This window comes from Scyliorhinus canicula, chromosome 1, assembly GCF_902713615.1.
Source record: "Scyliorhinus canicula chromosome 1, sScyCan1.1, whole genome shotgun sequence".
Taxonomy (NCBI): domain Eukaryota; kingdom Metazoa; phylum Chordata; class Chondrichthyes; order Carcharhiniformes; family Scyliorhinidae; genus Scyliorhinus; species Scyliorhinus canicula.
Window position 1 is genome coordinate 292,536,293 of NC_052146.1, and position 20,475 is coordinate 292,556,767.

Below are 20,475 nucleotides of genomic sequence, written 5' to 3' on the forward strand. Positions count from 1 at the left end.
AGGTACTCCTCCTCTTAGGGCGCAGGGTTAAAAGTATCTTGTTGAGGGTACAGTACATGATCGACGTCTGGCCTGGGCCAAAAAAGGGCATGAATGCTTCATTCCCCAATCCCAAGGCCCTTGGCCTAGGTTATCTGAAACAAAAACACATCTGTAAATTTAAGGGGAAGTTATTGTTCCTGTTCAGCACAACAGGTAGACTCTCTATCCACACGACAGCCTGCGCCACAGAGGCATTGTGTTGATGTTAAGTTGGGCCAGATGACATGATGCACTTTAAGAAGGTGTTGGGTGAAGATGAACATGTTCCTCTGCTTCCGGAGCAGGCTAAATGCCTTTCTGCAATAATGGTCTCTTTTAATGTTGCCCGGAGCACAGTAAAAATGGAAAACTGGCACATTAAAGCACAACAGCACAATAGCTGGTATCAACAAACCCTTTAGGTAGATTCGGAAGTCAATGTCCTAATGGATGGAGGGTATAACAACAGATAAAAAGCAGAAACAAGAGGTGTTGAAAGGAATGAGGAAACCACAGAAGCATTTTTAAAAAATCTTTATTGTCACATTTTGTCAATCTTTATTGAAATTACTGTGAAAAGCCCCTGGTCACCACATTCCGACACCTGTTCAGGTACACTGAGGGAGAACTCAGAATGTCCACTTCCCCGAACAAGCACATTTTTCGGGACTTGTGGGAGGAAACCGGAGGACCCATAGGAAACCCACGCAGACACAGGGAGAACGTGCAGACTCCATACAGACAGTGACCCAAGCCAGGAATCGAAACTGGGAGCCTGGAGCTGTGAAGCAACAGTGCTAACCACTGTACCATCGTGCTGCCCTGGTTTCACAACCAGAGTGCAAGACCTTCCTGAAGACCAAATCCCGAACATGATTTGGTAAGCAGACACTGCCTACCTTACCAGTGGCCAGCTCAGAAAATGCTTTAAACAATAGTCAAAAGAACATAAAAATTACAAAAATCCTTGAGAGATGAACTGTGTATTTTGCAAAATAAAACTACCTGTCAATTTAAGAGGGACAGATACAAACCGCTGATACCAGCATATAAATCAGTAACATTTGTACTGTGGGCATGTCATTTATTGTATGTAATAAATTTCAGAATTCATTGTGATTGTGTAACTGTGCCATATTTGACAGTGGGATTATTCTAATGCACAGATCTTTCAGGCTTTCTCTCAGTACTTAACCTGTAAGCTTCAGGAGGTCGCATGATAAACTCAATGGAATTGCCAGCAGAATGTGTACTGGAATTCTGATGCAGTTTTAAAGATTTTTTAATGCCTCCATTCAATAATTCCTCCATAGCTTTGTCACTCCTTCAAAGCCAGGGCATACAGGACGTTGATGCCATTATGTTGACGTTCACGAGGGTCAGGCCATTAGCTGCAGCAAGTTTTGTGCCTCTGTGATTTCTGATGGGAAAGATATTTAACATTTAAAGTTAACAGAGTTACTGTCCTAAATCACTTGATTCAGAAGCCAGTCCAAAACACAAAAATGCAGATTGCCGATCAATTTTCGACATTCAGGCAATAGCTCAGAGTGTGGAAAATAATTGTAGCAAGACAACATGCATAATCATTGAAGGAGGAAAGAGAAAAGGTAGAACATGCTAGAAATGCTTAACAGGTCGGCCAGCAGCTAAGGGAAAATGATTGTGCTGAGAGTCCTGATCACAACACCCAGATTAGTTTCTCTCACAAATCATCTAGAAATACACACACACACTGGAATGAAAAGCACCAACTCACTTTTAAGTGAATAAGAAATTTAGAGACTGCCAAAATCATGTTTGACATGATTATACTGTGCTACATCCGTATTTCATGTTGTCTACTGTGTTCTCCCTTTTCATTTCTACTCCATTAACTTTTGTGTCCTGTGAACCGTTCTGATCGTTGACAGCATTTTTACTCACACCTCTGGAGTGGATTTTTTGAAGTAGAACAAGGCATTCGCCACTAAACCAGGGCCTGATACAATATATCAAAAAGCCAGCAGGGGCCAGAAAAATGCCATAGAAGCGACTAGAACGGTGGCCTCTTGCTCCACCAAATGGTGACATTTGACACTCCTGTGTACGGCAGGATCACAAAGATAAATACTGCACTGATCAGGAAGTCCTAGCTCGTTTCCTCTATATGAACTGAAATTTCCCCCAACCTAGTACCTAACCACTTTTTGACTGGTCCCAGAATGATTTTGCTCCCACTATCCTACCCGGAACACCATTTCCGGTGTTGTCCGGTCTCTGTGAAAGGTGTTCCTACCATCAGGGGTTGGGATTGATAAGTCATACAGCGCAGGGCAAGGCTATTCAGTCCATTGTGCCTGAGTCTGTGAAAGAGTTATCCAATTAGTTGCGCTCCCTCTGACTGTTCCTCACAGACCCGCAAAGTTTTCCTTTTCAAATATATATCCAATTCTCTTTTCAAAATTACTATTCACCACCAATCTGATGTTTTGGCAATGTTTTCCAAATCATAGAAATTCATTGTGTAAACAAGTTCCATCAACTCACTGCTGGTTCTTTCATCAATTACCTTAAACAATATAGAGGTCTGATCTCCAACAGGACAGACCAGCTTGACTTAACAAACGCAGACAGAAATTAATTTAAATTGACTTTGAAGCAGGCAGTTCCATGATTTGCACAATAATGACAAATTTCTCAAATTGATGCAGGAATAAATTTTACTCAGTGCTTTCTTCCTTTATTGCACCTCTGAAAATTAGCAATCAACACAGTGTTGTGATTAAAAAAACACTCCTCATTACTTCTCCAATTTAGACTATTATCATATTAGTTGTGATGGAGGCTACTAATTAAATATTTAAATCTGCTATTTTAAATGAATACATTTCTGTGTGCTGACGAAATATTTGAACGAAAACAGATTATTAGACAAATGTTTAAAAGCTGTATTCAGCAAATATATAATACCCATTTTGCTGAGCAATTGCATTTTTAGAAAATAGGTAACTTAGACCTAAAGACTGGTGGTCGGTCACAATGTGTTTAGCCACATCTCTAATGAAGCCGTCTATTCTAGCCGATAGCAAGACTCGGACAACATGGCTGTGAAACACTTTGGGGAAAGCTGAAAGATACTATATAAATACAAGTTTTTCTTTTTCATCTTCAAATCCCTTTCTACAGTCACACATCACCCTGCCTCGGATATAGCATTGTTCAACATGACCTGGGTCAAAGTCCTGGGATTTTCTATCTAACGCCATTTTGGGAACATGGGATTGTCGCTAGCACAGCGGCAGTTCAAGAGGAAATCTCACCTTTTCAGGGCCTCAAGGGAAATGCAATAAACTGCAGCCGTTCCAACACGTACCAGGCACTTCTAAATAATTCACAGTGAATCAACATTGCCTGTTTCTCTCTGGCACAATAGAATGAAATGTATCCCGTTCTCCTGGAACACAAAGTCTCACTGGCGTCCCTCTTCCACAACAGTGGATGGCCAACTGGTGGGATGTTGAAAATACCTCTACTTCCAGCCTTTTTTTAATTCATTGGACGTAGGCGTCATCAGCTGTGCCAGCATTTATTGTCCATCCCCAATTGCCCTTGAGGGGGCAGTTAAGAGTTACATGTAGGCCAGACCAGGTAAGGACAGTAAATTTCCTTCCCGAAAGAACATTAGTTAACCAGATGGGTTTTAACAACAATGGCCATCATTAGGCTTTTTAAAAATATAAATTCATTTTTTTCAATTAAGGAGCAATTTAGCATGGCCAATCCACCTACCCTGCACAAATTTTGGGTTGTGGGAGCGAAACCCACGCAAACACGGGGAGAATGTGCAAACTCCACAAGAGACCCAGGGCCAGGATCGAACCTGGGACCTCAGCGCCTTGAGGCAGCATGGCTAACCCACTGCGCCACCGTGCTGCCCTCATAATTTGGCTTTTAATTCCAGATTTTTATTGAATTCAAATTTCATCATCCAAAGTGGCAGGATTTGAACCTGGGTCCCCAGAGCATTACTCTGGGTCTCTGGTTTCCTAGTCCAGTGACGATGCCATTAGGTCACCACCTCCACATTCACTTTTACAGCCACTGGTAATGAGTCAACGGCAAGAGGTGAAAGAAAATTAATTTTCTTGCTTATTTGTTAATTATTATATAGTTATATTTGTCGGATTCATAGATTTCCGCGATGGGTGTGATCTACCCGAATGGGAATAGAGTCCCATAGCGCATCTGATTAGCCGAGTATTTCCCAACACTTCCGAGTGCCAAGAAACACCACACTATAGATCAGGCGACTCAGTGGGGAACGCACAGCCGAGGCTGCACTTGGTTCTGTTTTCTGTACTTGGAGCTCTGCTCACCTGAACTCAGTGCAGGGAGTGATCAGGATGTCATCTCCACCCCAAACTTGGGCCTGATCACCAACACACAAAAAAATGCCAGCTTGGCAGTGCTCCACCAGTGCCACCTGGGTAGCTTGGCAGTGCCAGGCTAGCATCCAGGTGGTACTGCCAGCAATAGGGTACCAGGATGGCAGTGCCACTCTGCCCAGGGGAAAGCACCTGGGGCATCTGATCCCCTGGGAGACCCCCACCAGTGCCATTCCGTCTAGTCCCCCATTTGTGGAGACCAGAGCTGAACAGCACTCACCCAAGGGCTCCAAGGCATGGGGGTTAGATCCCCATGACTTGGTTAGATCTCAGGAATGCATATTAGACTGAGACTAGCTGTCTCATTCCAATATGCAGATTTACTAGAAAGTGATCCCGCCCACAACGGGCGAATTCACATTGTGACGTCTCGCGTGATCGCGTTAGATCTCGTGAGGTGTGGTGAGCCGGGTAGATCCCGGAAGTGAGATCTCCCGGCGTCTACCAGCCGCGCCATGCTGCTTTTTGGGTGCACCAGGGCTGGAGAATTACACCGAGTATATTTTACAATGTGTATTTTAGAGATTGAGAGAAACTCCTTTTGAAGATTTTTCACCATTTGCATCTTGGATTTCACAGAAGGGAATAGCATTTAACCATGGACCTTTTATATTCTGAAACTTGGGCAGCCAGCTGATAAAAGGTGAAATGTTCAAAGTCGGACTTTTGGGATCCCACACTCTTCCTCTTTGCAGGGGCCCCACGACACACCCCTTCCCTGGTGATGTGGCGGCTGCCCCCAATGTCATCGATCCCCGCCCCAATGACGTTGAGCCCCACTCCTGTGACGTCTCTGCTCACCTCTCGGACCTTGTTCTGATGACTGGGCCTAAAGCCTTGGCCCTTGACAACAGTGTGTGTTCCTGGCTGGCTGCCTGCCTGCTGCTGGCTATCCAGCCTGGCCTCTGCTCTTTCGCCTTCGCCACCCGGTCCGGCTGCTGCCCAGTCCAGCCCTCCCACTCTCAGCCCTGCCTGGCTGGCCTCTGGCTTTGGTTGAGCCGCCTGCTTCCATTGGCTGCGACTCCCCATACACCAAGACATGACGCTGATGCTTGCCTGGCCTTCTATGCGCCTCCCAACTGCTGCTCTGCTCAGCTCTCAGTCCTTGCTCGGGTGGCCAGGCCTCGACCCTTGACGACCATGTGTGCTCCTGGCTGGCTGCTGTTGTTGGCTATCTGGCCTGGCCTCTGCTCACTCTCGCCCTCATTGTCCAGTCCGGTTGCTGCTCTGCCTGGCTGGCCTCTGTCTCTGGTTGAGTCACTCCTGCTACTCCCAGATTCCCCGAGGCACGATGATGGCATTTGCCAGCACGGTGGCACAGTGGTTAGCACTGATGTCTCATATCTCCAGGGACCCAGGTTCAATTCCGACCTTGGGGACTGCCTGTGTGGAGTTTGCATTTTCTCCTCGTGTCTGTGTGGGTTTCCTCCCAGGGTCCAAAAATGAGCGGGTTAGGCGGAACGGCCATGATAAATTGCCCCTTAGTGTCCAAAAGGTTATGTGGGGTTACTGGGTTACAGGGATAGGGTGGAGGCATGAGCTTAGGTGAGGTGCTCTTTCCAAGGGCCGGTGCAGACCCGAAGGGCCGATGGCCTCCTTCTGCACTGTAAATTCTATGATTCTTTGCCCCAGCAGACTGCTGCTCCACACACCTCTTGCATGGATGGTTGGGCCTCGAGCCTCAACTCTCGACGACCCTGTATCCTCCTGGCTATCTGGCCTGATGGCCTCAGCTGTATTTGGTTAGTTGTCCGCCTCCCTCCCTCCCTAACTCTCACCTGGAGGTCAAGAATCACCCCAGTGCTCCCCTCAATGACCGTTGGCCAGCACCTCCTCTTCACCTTGATGGAGGCTTCACAGGCCCACACCCCGATGCTAGGTCAGTGACCTCACTTTTGCCTCTGGCTGCTTGCCAGACCAAATGCCAGAAACCCGGCTGCTGCTTTGCACTTTTACTGAATGAAAGTTCAGAAACTTCACATCAATTCATAAGTTCATGACTCCACCACCTCTCACCGGTTTTCCCGCTCTGGAGGGGAGACCACCAATCAGAGCCTGATGTTGTTATGTATTGCCTACTGATAGGCTTATATGAATTTCTTGAGCCTATCAGCAAGTTTAGGGTGACCTAGGCTGTGATTGGTGTTTTCACCACAACAGTCACCTCTCCGTATGGGGCCCCTCCATCGGCCAGGGCCCCACTCTGCAGCGCTGTGTTTTCATTGAAAGTACACCTCTGGCAACGTGTTAACTTTCCTGCTGACTCTCTGAGGGAGGACCAACCTGGAAGAAACCAAGTGGTACAGCCGACAACCAAACAGACCTAGAGTTGCCGACTGCAGTTAAGTTTAAGGTCATCTGTTGCCTGGGTCCTAACCCGCACCATACATTGGCTCGCTATCAAACAACACTGTTTTAAAAATTATTGTCCTTGTTTTCAATTCTCCCCACAGAGCCAGGCCCGTCCCTATCTCTGCAACCTCCCCCTGCCCAATACCCTTAGCTGCCCTTTTCCAATTCTGGCCTCTTGCCAATCGCTGATTATAATCACTCCACCTTTGTGTGACGCGCCTTTTAGTTGCCGAGGCCTCGAGCTTTGAAATTCCCCCCACAAACCTGTCCAACTCAGCATCTCTTCCTTTCAGAAGGTCCTTAAAACCTACCGATTTGACCCGGCTTTTGGTCATCTGCTCGAAATTGCTTTTCATGGTTTGGTGGTAAATTTTGTTTGCTAAACGTTTCTTGATGTGCCTTGGGACAACATTAGAGGAGCTACGCAAATGCAATTTGTTGTTTTTGTTGTTGCACGTTGATGGAACCATCAATTCAGCGAACACGTGTAGTTGGATCTGAACAGAGGCTTTAATACACTTACAATAGAGCCAGCCTATTCGTTGTTGAACTTCAGGTGAACTGGCAGGCTGGCTCTAAGGCACTGATCTTTATACATCGGTCCCAGGGGGAGGAGTCCTGGGCGGAGCCAAGGGAGGAGCCCAGTACAAACTCTCGCGTACTCCCAGAGCGACTCCCCCTGGTGGTCGGATAGTGCAACTGCACTTACAATGGGTAGATAACGAACATATATACATGGAGTGATATTGGCAATTATATATAGTGTGAATCACATTCACCACATTCACCCCCTGTTAAAAAAATCAAGTCCGGTGGAGGTGATGGCTCAAAGAGTCAGTCTGTCCGGTGGACGAATTGTCCGTTTTGATCTGCGGAGCACCGGGGTTGCAGCCTCTTGCGGTGGCTGGGCTGGCGTCGAGGTCTGGGGTACGGTTGCCGGCTCCGGGGCGAGTCTTGTCCGAGCCTCATACACCTCCTGGTTGAATGGAGACTGGGGGCGCGTGGGGCAGGCTGGTGCTGGCGCTCGGGACTGGTGAGGTGAGCTCGCAGAATCGGGGGCGCAAGGGGGCGGCCGCATAGGGAACGGGGAAAGGAGTTCCTCGGTGGGGGTAGATGGGGGGCTGGATCCAGCGGGTGCCAGGTCCCGGAGGGATACTGTGTCCTGGCGACCGTCCGGGAACTCAACAAATGTGTACTGTGGGTTGGAATGAAGCAAGCGCACCTTAGGAGAACCGGGCCTGGCATCCTCAGCCACGCCGGAAGTGAGACCCCTGTGGTAGTGCCCCTGGACATAATGAGGAGCCGCTCGTGGGGCGTTTGGTTGGTAGCTGTACACAGGAGGGATCTAATTGCATGGAGCGTGTCATGGAGGACTTCCTGCCATTGGGAAACTTGGAGCTTCCTGGACCTGAGGGTCAGTAGGACGGTCTTCCAGACCGTCGCGTTCTCCCTCTCCACCTGCCCGTTCCCCCTGGGGTTGTAGCTGGTAGTCCTGCTCAAGGCGATTCCCTTGTCGAGCAGGTACTGACGCAGCTCGTCACTCATAAAGGACGAACCCCGGTCGCTGTGCACGTAGTTGGGGAAACCGAACAGGGTGAAGACACTATGCAGGGCCCTAATGACTGTGTGGGAGGTCATATCGGGGCATGGGATGTCGAAGGGGAATCGGGAGAACTCGTCAATAATGTTAAGGAAGTAAATGTTTTTGTTAGTGGAGGGGAGTGGCCCTTTGAAATCGATCGCAAGGCGTTCAAAGGGCCTAGAAGCCTTGACCAGGTGGGCCCTGTCTGGTCTATAGAAGTGTGGTTTGCACTCCGCACAGATCGGGCAGTCCCTGGTGACCGCTTTTACCTCCTCGGTGGAGAAAGGCAGGTTTCGGGCTCTGATGTAGTGGGCGAGCCGGGTGACCCCTGGGTGGCAGAGGTCATCGTGGATGGCTTTTAGGCGGCTGATTTGCGCGCTGGCGCATGTCCCGCGGGATAGGGCATCTGAGGGCTCGTTGAGCTTCCCCGGTCGATATTTGATATCGTAATTGTAGGTGGACAGTTCAATCCTCCACCAAAGAATTTTGTCATTTTTAATTTTGCCCCTTTGCGAGTTGTCGAACATGAAGGCGACCGACCGTTGGTCGGTAATGAGGGTGAACCTCCTACCTGCGAGGTAGTGCCTCCAGTGTCGGATAGCCTCCACGATGGCTTGTGCTTCCTTCTCAACTGAGGAGTGTCGGAGTTCTGAAGCGGATAGGGTACGGGAGAAAAATGCAACGGGCCTCCCTGCTTGGTTTAAAGTGGCTGCTAAAGCTACCTCTGAGGCGTCGCTCTCAACCTGAAAAGGAGTGGATTCATCCACCGCCTGCATGGCTGCTTTGGCGATGTCATCCCTGATGCAGCTGAAGGCCTGGCGCGCCTCAGCAGACAGGGGAAATAGTGTGGCTTTGAAGAGTGGGCAGGCTTTGTCCGCATATTGGGGGACCCACTGGGCGTAGTACGAAAAGAGCCCCAAGCACCGTTTGAGGGCCTTGGGGTATGGGGGAGAGAGAGCTCTAAGAGGGGGAGCATGCGGTCCGGGTCTGGGCCCAGGACCCCGTTCTCCACGACGTAGCCGAGGCTGGCTAGTCTGTGCGGAACACGCAGTTCTCCTTGTTATATGTAAGGTTTCATTTTTGGGCCGCCTGGAGAAAACGGTGGAGGTTGGCGTCGTGGTCCTGCTGGTCATGGCCGCAGATGGTAACATTATCCAGATACGGAAACGTGGCCCGCAGCCCGTACTGGTCTACCATTCGGTCCATTGCTCGTTGGAACACCGAAACCCCGTTAGTGACGCCGAAGGGAACCCGGAGGAAATGGAAGAGATGGCCATCGGCCTCGAACGCCGTGTAGTGGCGGTCCTCCGGGCGCATTGGGAGCTGGTGGTTTGCAGACTTCAGATCCACCGTGGAAAATACCCGATATTGGGCAATCTGGTTTGCCATGTCTGCGATTCTGGGAAGGGGATACGCGTCTAGGAGCGTAAAGCGATTGATGGTCTGGCTATAATCGACGACCATGCGGAATTTTTCCCCGGTCTTGACGACCACCACCTGAGCTCTCCAGGGACTGTTACTGGCCTCTATGGTCGCCTCACTGAGCAGCCTTCGGACCTCCGTTCTGATAAATACCCTATCCTGCAGGCTGTACCGCCTGCTGCGGGTGGCTACCGGTTTGCAATCTGGGGTGAGGTTGGCTAAGAGAGGAGGGGGGGGGGCGATGTGCAGTGTGGCGAGGCTGCAGATAGTGAGTGGGGGCAGGGGCCCGCCGAAGCTGAGGGTGAGACTCTTGAGGTTACATTGGAAATCCAAGCCTAAGAGGAATGGCGCGCAGAGGTCGGGCAAGACATACAGTTTAAATTTGGAATAGCTAGCGCCTCGAATCGTTAGCTTTGCTGTAGTGCGGCCTTGGATTTGGATGGAATGGGAGCCCGAAGCGAGGGCGATAGTTTGGTTGACGGGATAAATAGGGAGGGAACAGCTTCTTACCAGCTCTGGGTGTATGAAGCTCTCCGTGCTCCCGGAGTCGAAGAGGCACGACGTGTTGTACCCATTGATCTGGACCGCCGTCATCGAATTTCTCAGATGCTTGGGGCGAGATTGGTCGAGGGTGACCGCGTTGAGTTGCGGGCCGCGTGGTGGGTGCCCAGGGGAGTCGAATTCTTCCGATCCTGTTGAGTAGATGCCGCTGCGTTCTGGCGAGCTTCATGCAGGAACATTGCGCTGAGTTGCGGGCCATGTGGTGACTGCCCGGGGAGGTCGTACTCCTCCGATGAGCTGTTTGAGTCTGGGGATGCAGCTAGGGCCCGTGGATCGCACGTGGGGGGTGGTGATGAAGATGGCATCCAAGATGGCGGCCCCCATGAATCGCACGTGGCCGGCCGCATGGTGGAGGTTTGCCAAGATGGCGGCCCCCATGGATCGCACGTGGCAGGAGGGGGCGGAGCCAGAGCGTAGGCCGCAGCGTTTCGGGCCCCGCGGGCCTGCTGGTGCTGGGGGCGATGTTTTTGGACTGTTGGGGTGTTGAGGGCTGGGGCCCTTCTGCCGAGGCACACTCTAGCATAGTGGCCTTTCTTCCCGCAGCTGCTGCAGGTCGCGGACCGGGCTGAGCAGTGCTGCCGCGGGTGCTGGCTTTGTCCACAGAAGTGGCAGGCTGGAGCAGTTGAATAACTGGTTTGGGGAGCTGAATAGTGGCAGGCTGGAGCAGTTGAATAACTCGACAACTCGCAAAGGGGCAAAATTAAAAATGACAAAATTCTTCGGTGGAGGATTGAACTCTCCACCTACAATTTCGATATCAAATATCGACCGGGGAAGCTCAACGAGCCCTCGGATGCCCTAGCCCGCAGGACATGCGCTAGCGAGCAAATCAGCCGCCTAAAAGCCATCCACGATGACCTCTGCCACCCAGGGGTCACCCGGCTCGCCCACTACATCAGAGCCCGAAACCTGCCTTTCTCCAACTGTGGTGTAGGAACCGGCTGGATTTAGTTGTGTAGAAATTCTGTGGCTTACCCTCACGTGCAGTAGGCTGAGCTTTTGTTCCTCCATAGTTTTAGCGGTGCTGATTTCGGCCAGGTAAGCCTTAAAACATTTCAGCCAGTGGCAGAAGGTTTCTTTCGCCTCTGCATCCTGCGGATCGAGTTCTAGACGTCCTGGTTTTAGAGTGGATTCCATGCTTTACTTCGGCAGCTTCTTAAGTGTATTAAATTGATGGAACCATCAATTCAGTGAACACGTGTAGTTGGATCTGAACAGAGGCTTTAATACACTTACAATAGAGCCAGCCTATTCGTCATTGAACTTCAGGTGAACTGGCAGGCTGGCTCTAAGGCACTGATCTTTATACATCGGTCCCAGGGGGAGGAGTCCTGGGCGGAGCCAAGGGAGGAGCCCAGTACAAACTCTCACGTACTCCTAGAGCGACTCCCCCGGTGGTCGGATAGTGCAACTGCACTTACAATGGGTAGATAACGAACATATATACATGGAGTGATATTGGCAACTATATATAGTGTGAATCACATTCGCCAAACACGTCTCATTGAAATCTGATCTGTGACACAGCGACACACATCATGTTTTTTTAATTACGGGGGCGATCATGCACACAAATAGATGCAGAAAGATTATATCCTACAAGATACATACAAGCTTTGTAATTATGACAGCATATTGAGCTGCTGAATGGGAAGACTTTAATGAGTTATAAATGTTGAAGTAAAGATCACTCATTACGTCTGCTTAATGGAAAGGAGGGATTGGGTACAACTTACTGCAACATTGTTTTCTCCTCTCTCTTAGGGTTAATGTTTGTCAGTTTTCACTGCGGGCAAGGAATTAAAAAGGCAAATTCCAAAATATAAAAACGGTAGCACAATTTATTTTGCTTCCTGTAAATTCTGGTGGAAATTTAAAACAACGGCAGGATCAGTTAGTCATTTGACTCCCAACTTGAACATCATGAGCTCAAGTTCCATTGATGCCCCACCATTCTAACGCACTGGCCCGTGGTGCCTGAGCTGCTGGGTTGAGTATTTTGCAGGTGAGGTGTTTGGTTTCAGAAGGGAAAAGAAACACAGAAAACCTTGCCGTGCTGTTCTCACACTTCCCAATGGCTTCCCACAACCTGGCAGAGTTGGTCTCTCCTGGGTGCTGGATGATGTTCGACATCAAGTTGACACAATTGACGGGCAGCACGGTGGTGCAGTGGGTTAGCCCTGTTGCCACACGGCGCCAAGGTCCCAGGTTCGAACCCGGCTCTGGGTCACTGTCCGTGTGGAGTTTGCACATTCTCCCCATGTTTGCGTGAAATTCGCCCCCACAACCCAAAGATGTGCAGGCCAGGTGGATTGGCCACACTAAATTGGCCCTTAATTGGAAAAAATGAATTGGGTACTCTAAATTTATTTTTTAAAAGTTGACAGAATTGCAGGGGAGATAAAGAAGTGGCATCAATAAAGAGAGCTCTAAATCGATTGCCTAAACTGTGCTTTTAAAATCTATGTGTGTAATAATAATAATCTTTAATATTGTCACAAGTAGGCTTACATTACCACTGCAATTAAGTTACTGCGAAAATCCCCTCGTCACCACATTCCCGGCGCCTGTTCGGGTACACAGAGGGAGAATTCAGAATGTCCAATTCACCTAGCTAGCACGTCTTTCAGGACTTGTGGACGAAACTAGAGCACCCGGAGGAAACCCACGCAGACTCAGCACAGATAGTGACCCTGGCGCTGTGAAGCAACAATGCTAACCACTGTGCTACCGTGCCGCCCAATTATTGCATATCATTTTAATAAATCAAGATTCAGTCAGGGGGAAAGCATAGGTTCCATTTAAAGAAAATCAGATTACCTATTTCAATAATGTCCTGTTGCCATGATTCCAAATTTTACCTGGTAGCTCAGGAGTGGAGTGGACTACTAGGGGCTAGTATTTCCCATGGGAAAGGGGGATGAGGGGAACATGGGAGTCTTCAAGATGGACAAGATGGAGTCTTGCACTGAAACTCTGGTTTAGCCCATGTATAATGCAAGTCTCCATCTTGGCAAAGGGGGTGAAGCTTGGCACTAGGAACCACTGCCAAGAGGGTCATTAAGGCACTAATTTCCACTCCACTTTCCTGCTAGCATTCAGTTAGATGGCTGACCAGCATTTTGAGCTGGTGCTCATCCTAACATCCTGTCCTGACGTTGATGTTTGGGAATAAACATGGCATTGATGTGGATTTCAAGATCTACTTGAAGGAATACTCGATGGGTCGAATGACCTCCCACTGCACTGTAAATATTCAGTTATACTCAGCATTTCGTGTTCACTTGCTCTGGAGCTGTAAAGAGGAACTTTGAAACATATAGAGAAATATGCTGAAAAACCTTGGCAAGACTTTACTGGTAGCATTTTCTCTGTAAATTCCCCGTGGGTTTCAGTTAAAAAGAGTAAACACTCAAATAGTCACTCAGAGAAAGGAAGTTGGCCATTGGCACCTTGAACTGGACACACGGAGCAGCACCCACTGCTGGAGGAGAGAGGGACAGGAGATGGAAATTCCTCTTTCTTTGGACCTCTTCCTCAGGGGCCTCCAATGCCACGTCCGAGAATCTGCCCGGCGTCTACCTGGGTCCCTGGGCTATCTTGTAAATTTCTCCATGTGCCAATCTGACCACTCCGAGTCCTCAGTGAAAGGTGGTGAATGGAGACCTTCCATGCAAAGTGCACCTAAAAAGCACTGGAATACCAAACCTCTCCAGGAAAGTTCAAATAATGGTAATAAGCAATCGGGACCAAATTTGTGTACTAAAACCAAGAACTTGAAAAGGCTTGTCTTAATGTCATAGCATCCCACTTTGTGCCTGTCTTCACCAATTGATCAAAGTCATCCAAGGGGTTTTAAAGAAAAATATACGGGGCAAATTGCTAACCCTGAGTAGCTGCTTTGAGTGACATTGGCAGAGACCATAAAACAAATCTGGCCATTACTGGAGGAACTGTGCATGGCCGGGGGACAAATATATCAAGTATTATTCAGCAAGAGCTATAGGAATTATAAGCCACACTCATGAGTTTCTGACCCATCCATGCTTCTGCCAAAGTTATGACGTTTTTAAATCTGCGTTACTCTACGCCAGGTTTTTTCAAAGTGGGGGTCGCGACCTGCGGGTGTAAAAAGGGTCGTGGCTCACCCTGAAATTAACATAGGTATCCCAACTACTGGGTAAGATCAGAATGGGAAACAGAAAAAGTTCTCCGAAAATGGGTTTTGAGAGGGGAGATACAGGAGAATGCATGGGCTCAGGAGTGAGAAGCAGAGTGGACTGGTAGGCCGACAGACATCCCAACAGGAAGGCAGACGGTTAGCTGTAATTTGGAATCTTCACACGGACAAGCCTGAAGCCGAGCAATGAGCCATCAGGTCGTCACCAATCAATCCGACTCTTCACTGAAATCTTCCAATCAACTGAACTTAAATTGAGTAACTTTTCAGGTTCACCCACCAAGAGATTCAGTTCCCATTTCTGTAGAGCAGCTAGCACAGACTCCCACCCTGCAAGCCCTCCGCTTACACTCCCTCCCTCGGTCCTCTCGAAGGAAGGAGCTTTTGGGATGCCAAACACCAGGTTGGAGATTTTACGCATCCATTCAAAATCTGCGAGGGACAATAGGGTTTGGAGAAAACTATCTTCTTTCTTTCTGGGCCTGGGTGTCAATCCTCACCCGCAGCAAAACTCACTGAAATTTGAATTCTGTATTAAAAGATTTAAACTGTACAATAGGGACCAGATTAAACCTGTCACAGAACAATTGCACACGGACTCTTTCACAACAGCTACAAAGGAAAATCCTCAGAATTTAATGGAAACTCGCTGCCTTTGTCTGCACCCGTTCCCTCCCCCAAAAAATCATCATGCATTGTAAATGTAACAAATACTGATATCAATCCCAAAAGCTGCTTTTTCAAGTTTAAACCTGTATGCCTTTGTCTTACTCTCACAGTTTAATTTACAGTAATGTTTGGATTCATCTTCCCCAACCATTTTTTAGCATTCTGAATCTTCTCCTGTAAGATTATCTTTAAGATTAAGTGCTATTAAGCTTAAATTTCTGCAATCTTTCCTGTGTGTTAGTAGTGGCTCAGTGGGTAATGCTTTTGTCTCTACATCAGAAGGTTGTGGGTTCACCTCCACATCTTGGCTAAGTGTAGTACTGCAGGGATGCTGCCCTGCTAGAAATGCCATTTTCCAGTTACCATGTTACCATGATGTCCTAACTAACATTTATCCCTCGATCAACATCATAAAAACAGATTATCTGGTCTTTTTTACATTGCTGTTTGTGGGATCTTGCTGTGCATAAATTGGCATCACCACCAGTGACTGGACTTCATCGGTATTGGTTGCAAACTACTTCATACCCATGAAGTTGTGAAGGTGCTTGAAAAATGTAAATGTTGCTTTTTTTTCCTTAATTCAAACATTGACATCAACCCCATGCCTCTCCTCTCCTCTGCACTTTGAATATATCTCTACTTTCATAGGGTCATATAGTTTTACAACACAGAAAGAGGCCCTTCGGCCCATCACATCTGTGCCAGCCATCAAGTGGGTCCCGAGAGTCAGCCAGTTGGCAAAAGGGGGTCCCGGGAAAGAAAGTTTGAAAAACACTGCCCTACACTACAGCCACACATTCCCTGACTAAATCAGGTCAAAAGAGAAGGGACTAGTCAACAGAGCACCAGCTGACTCTGACTATGATAGATTCTATTCTCTTGACAGTATTGGGGTGGGCGTAGAGAACAATGGGAGGAACTAAGGTGAAAAACCAAAAGTGTGGAAAAGGGTAATTAAATAATAAAATTTGCTCAAGGACATTGTATATGTTCACGCTCCACATAAAGAATCTGTAACGTTTTAATCCATGTTGACTAGCAGCTGATGTCATGTGGGGCTGTATTAATTTGTTAGTAAATGATACAGCCAACAGATTCTTAAAATAGAAGTAATTACCTAGATCCTCTTCAGATATTTTTCTAGTCTTGTTCAATTAGTAATTAGAAATGTTCATTGAAGAGCCCAAAGAACTTCAAAGAACAAAGAAAAGTACCGCGCAGGAACAGGCCCTTCGGCCCTCCAAGCCTGCGCTGTCCATGCTGCCCATCTAAACTAAAGTCTTCTACACTTCCAGGGTCCGTATCCCTCTATTCCTATCCTATACATGTATTTGTCAAGATGCCCATTAATCGTCACTATCGTCCCTGCTTCCACCACCTCCTCTGGCAGCGAGTTCCAGGCACCCACTACCCTCTGTGTAAAAAACTTGCCTTGTACATCTCCTCTAAACCTCGCCCCTCGCACCTTAAACCTATGCCCACTAGTAATTGACCCCTCTACCCTGGGAAAAGTCTCTGACTATCCACTCTGTCTATGCCCCTCATAAGTTTGTAGACCTCTATCAGGTCGCCCCTCAACCTCCGTCGTTCCAGTGAGAACAATCCTCTCCTCATCGCTAATGCCCTCCATACCAGGCAACATCCTGGTAAATCTCTTCTGCACCCTCTCTAAAGCCTCCACATCCTTCTGGTAGTGTGGCGGCCAGAATTGAACATCATACTGCTTCCTCTTGCCTGTTATATGAGGTAAGTGAAATATGTATTATTCAGGGTGGACAGTTTTTTTACATTGTTAATAATCCTAATCCATGATCAATTATGATGCTTTTTGATTAAGACTTTTTACCAGGATAACTTTGTGGGGAAAAGGACAATTTTTTCAGGAAATTCTACAATATAGAAACAAATCTAAAGAGCAAAGATGACAAAAATATCTTTAAAAACCATATTTTAAAACATTCCCCTTTTCTGCGAACATGTCACAGAAGAATAAAAAAATGAATACTTCCAGTTTTATATGTTGCAAGTCACAAATTAAATTTGCCCCCTTCTTGACCCCATTGCAACTAGAAAAAGATATTGCACCAGGGTTGGCAATAATTGGTGTGAGTTCATTTAATTCCACATTGCAATCCCTGATCCGTGCATTTTATGAACCTTTTTTTTCTTTATTCTTTCAGTGGGTGGCCATGGCTGGGCCATCCCTGAATGCCCCTGAATTATTTGGCTTGCTAGGCTGTTTAAGAGCCAACCACATTGCTGTGAATCTGGAGTCACATGTAGGCCAGACCAGGTAAGGAACGGCAGATTTCCTTCCGTAGAGGACATTAGTGAACCAGATAGGCTTTTACGACAATCGGCAATAGTTTCATGGTCACCATTAGACTTTTAATTCCAGATATTTTGTTGCATTCAAATTTCAACATCTGCCATGGTGGGATTCGAACCCAGGTCCTCAGATCAGTAACCTGGGTTACTGGATTACTAGTCCAGTGACAATACCACTACATCACCGTCTCTCTGTAATAGTCAGGATACAAGTTTGCCTGAATTCATCCCTAATTATAATCTGTTTCAACACAAATGTGACACAGATTGTAATGGGGTTGACCAATGTTCCAATTATGGGTTGCCGAACCTCTGCTGGAAACATTTAGGATGAAGAGCCTTGAGGAAACGGAAGACCTCATGGGAACGGTTTGCCCTCCATCTGTTGTTAATTCCATTTTTATCTATCTGTCACATACCATTGGTCGAATTCAGTCATCAACCTCAAGATGCATCATTGTTCTATCATCAACATCTCAACAATGGGAATGTGGTGATGTCGTGGTATTGTCACTCGACTAATAATCCAACGACCCAGGATAATGCCCACCACGGCAGATGATGAAATACGCATTCAATAAATATCTGGAATTAAAAGTCTGATGGTGACCATGAAACCATTGACCTAAAAACCCACCTCGTTCACTAACATCATTTAGGGAAGGAAATCTGCTGTCCTTACCTGCTCTGGCCTACCTGTGACATAAATGAAGGCTCAGCCAGGACCAGCCACTTCATGTGAATGACTTTAACGCCCATAAAACAGAGTCCAGTTGTGGGTGCTCGTCAGTACAGGAAGAGACCAAGTGCCAGGGTGCCAGGCTGGCTGTGCCTGGGGGCCAGAGGGAGTGCCAGGGTTACCACCCTGCCCAGACCCTGACCATCCAGGGGCCCTCCAGGTGCCATCATGCCTGAAACACATTTGTGTGGACCATTGCTAAATGGCTCCTTGGCGAGAATTGGCCACCGACATATTTAAGTGAGCCATTAATCTGGATCTCGCCCTGCGAGGGTGAGATCCAGATTCCAATTCCTCATGAGATCTCTTTAGATCTCGCGAGGCGTTCCGAACGCCACAAAGCGAGATCTAATGGCCTTGTGCATCACAGTGACAAGGCCGTTCAATTACGCCCAATATTTGTCTAATAGAGTTGGTCAATTGGAATGATGTCAGGCAGCACATTGTGAGCTTGAACTGACCTCCAATTTATGATCAAACAATCCAGATTTCAGCTAGACTTGCAACAAACAGATCAACTCAGACGAAACAGATACCAACCTTCCATTCAAGCAGCTGGTCAGATGAAGAACAATGTCCAAAAAGCACAAATCTTTTTGCAATTGGGGAACATCATGCAGCCCTAAGGGAATTTAAACTATGTATTAATAGTTCTGGTGAGAAAAGGCACTATTATCAGACACTGGATTGTACAACTCAAAATGCAGGACTATCAGATAGTCTTCAAGGAATGATGGTAACTGGGATTAAATCTCCTTTAAAGACAGAATCACTCCCACTCCTATTTTCAGATGATGATGCTGCTGCAAGTCATCTACGTCCCAAGATCAGCAGCTCAATAGGGTGAATGGAAAATCAGGCACAATGAAGTTAAACCTCTGTACAAGGCTGATGCCAGCAAGGCTAGTGCTCCCAATGGTAAAGATAACCTTGCAGCTGACAAATTACAATTGCTTCTGCCGGCTGATTTCGCTTCCTCTGCACAGAAATCAATAACTACAGACAGCACCCTAACTGCTAATTGCATCCAAGCTCACTGAAGCTGTATTGGACGAGACACTAATTCCACGTCTCAAAGACAGGTATATAGTTTGTCACCCATTTGGTGTCAGGTAAAATTGGTTTACGAGCTGATCAACCAATTACAAAGTTACGACCAGAGCTGCAGCAGAAGACATGTTGAAAGCTAAGTTGTATCTCCATGTTTGCAGCAGGAGTACATGGGTTTCTGCAGCTGCACCTTAATCTTCAGGCACATTAAAAACGCTTGTACAAAACACCAGTTCACACACCTCTTGGAATCACGGAATTTCATGGACAGAAGGAGGTCAATGGAATGAAGCCAAGCAGATGCTGTTAATACCAGCTGACTGAAAGAACCATCCTTGTCCTTCCACAGCTCAGCCCTTTCGTCCTCCGTTTGAAATGTTTATTTTTCTAAAATGTATCCACTTCCCTTTTAAAAGCTGCAATTGATTCTACTTTCGCCTCAGCTTCCATGAGGACATTCCATCTCCCAACGACCGCCTGTTTGAAAACAAATCTCCCTTATCCACTCACTTTGTCCTTTTGTCAATGACCTTAAGTTTAAGCACTTCCAAATATTGACTCAGTGGCATATATTACTGGAAGTGCTCATTTGTTTTTACTCTTGTGCATCATTGAAATAGGGTTTGTTAAAATTATTTTTGTCCTCATTCCTCTTTAAAGTTGGTGTTTGGTATTTCCTGTAAAATTGATCTTTTTCTTTCAACTTTACCCCAAGAAAAAAATCTTCATTAAAAACTTTTATAGACTATCATGGATTGGAATCGGCAGAAATAGTTTGCTCCAATTTATTTGATTTACTTGACTATCTCTGTAGAATCTCCTTGAATCCTATTCTAATAAACGGAGCTCCAAATTCTCACCAGAATTATCCCGGGCATCATTGCAGTGAATCTCTTCAGCACCATCAACATGCCTTTTAAATTAGGCATAACGTAGGGTGCAGCATTCTAATTAATTAATGATAGGTTTTTGCCTTTGCACACTGTGGCACAGATTTCCCCCACCCCGGGTTGGAGGTGCGGGGTCGGATCATTTCCCGGCTTGGCAAACCCAACCTTTAAATATGGCTCGTCCAGCAGGTGGAATTTTCAGTCAAGTGGGTGGTGGGCTGAAACAGGAGTCGGGGTGGCCAACCCTGAAA

At 47.2% G+C, this 20,475-nt stretch overlaps 1 long non-coding RNA gene across 1 annotated transcript; it reads right to left on the reverse strand.

Moving 5' to 3' along the window:
• Nucleotides 1-782: 782 nt before the first annotated feature.
• Nucleotides 783-19,645, reverse strand: LOC119978121. Its single transcript, XR_005463393.1, has 3 exons — nt 19,577-19,645; nt 18,825-18,906; nt 783-1,441 (listed from the first exon to the last, which is right to left on the reverse strand). It is a non-coding gene; the product is annotated as an uncharacterized LOC119978121 (long non-coding RNA).
• Nucleotides 19,646-20,475: the final 830 nt, after the last annotated feature.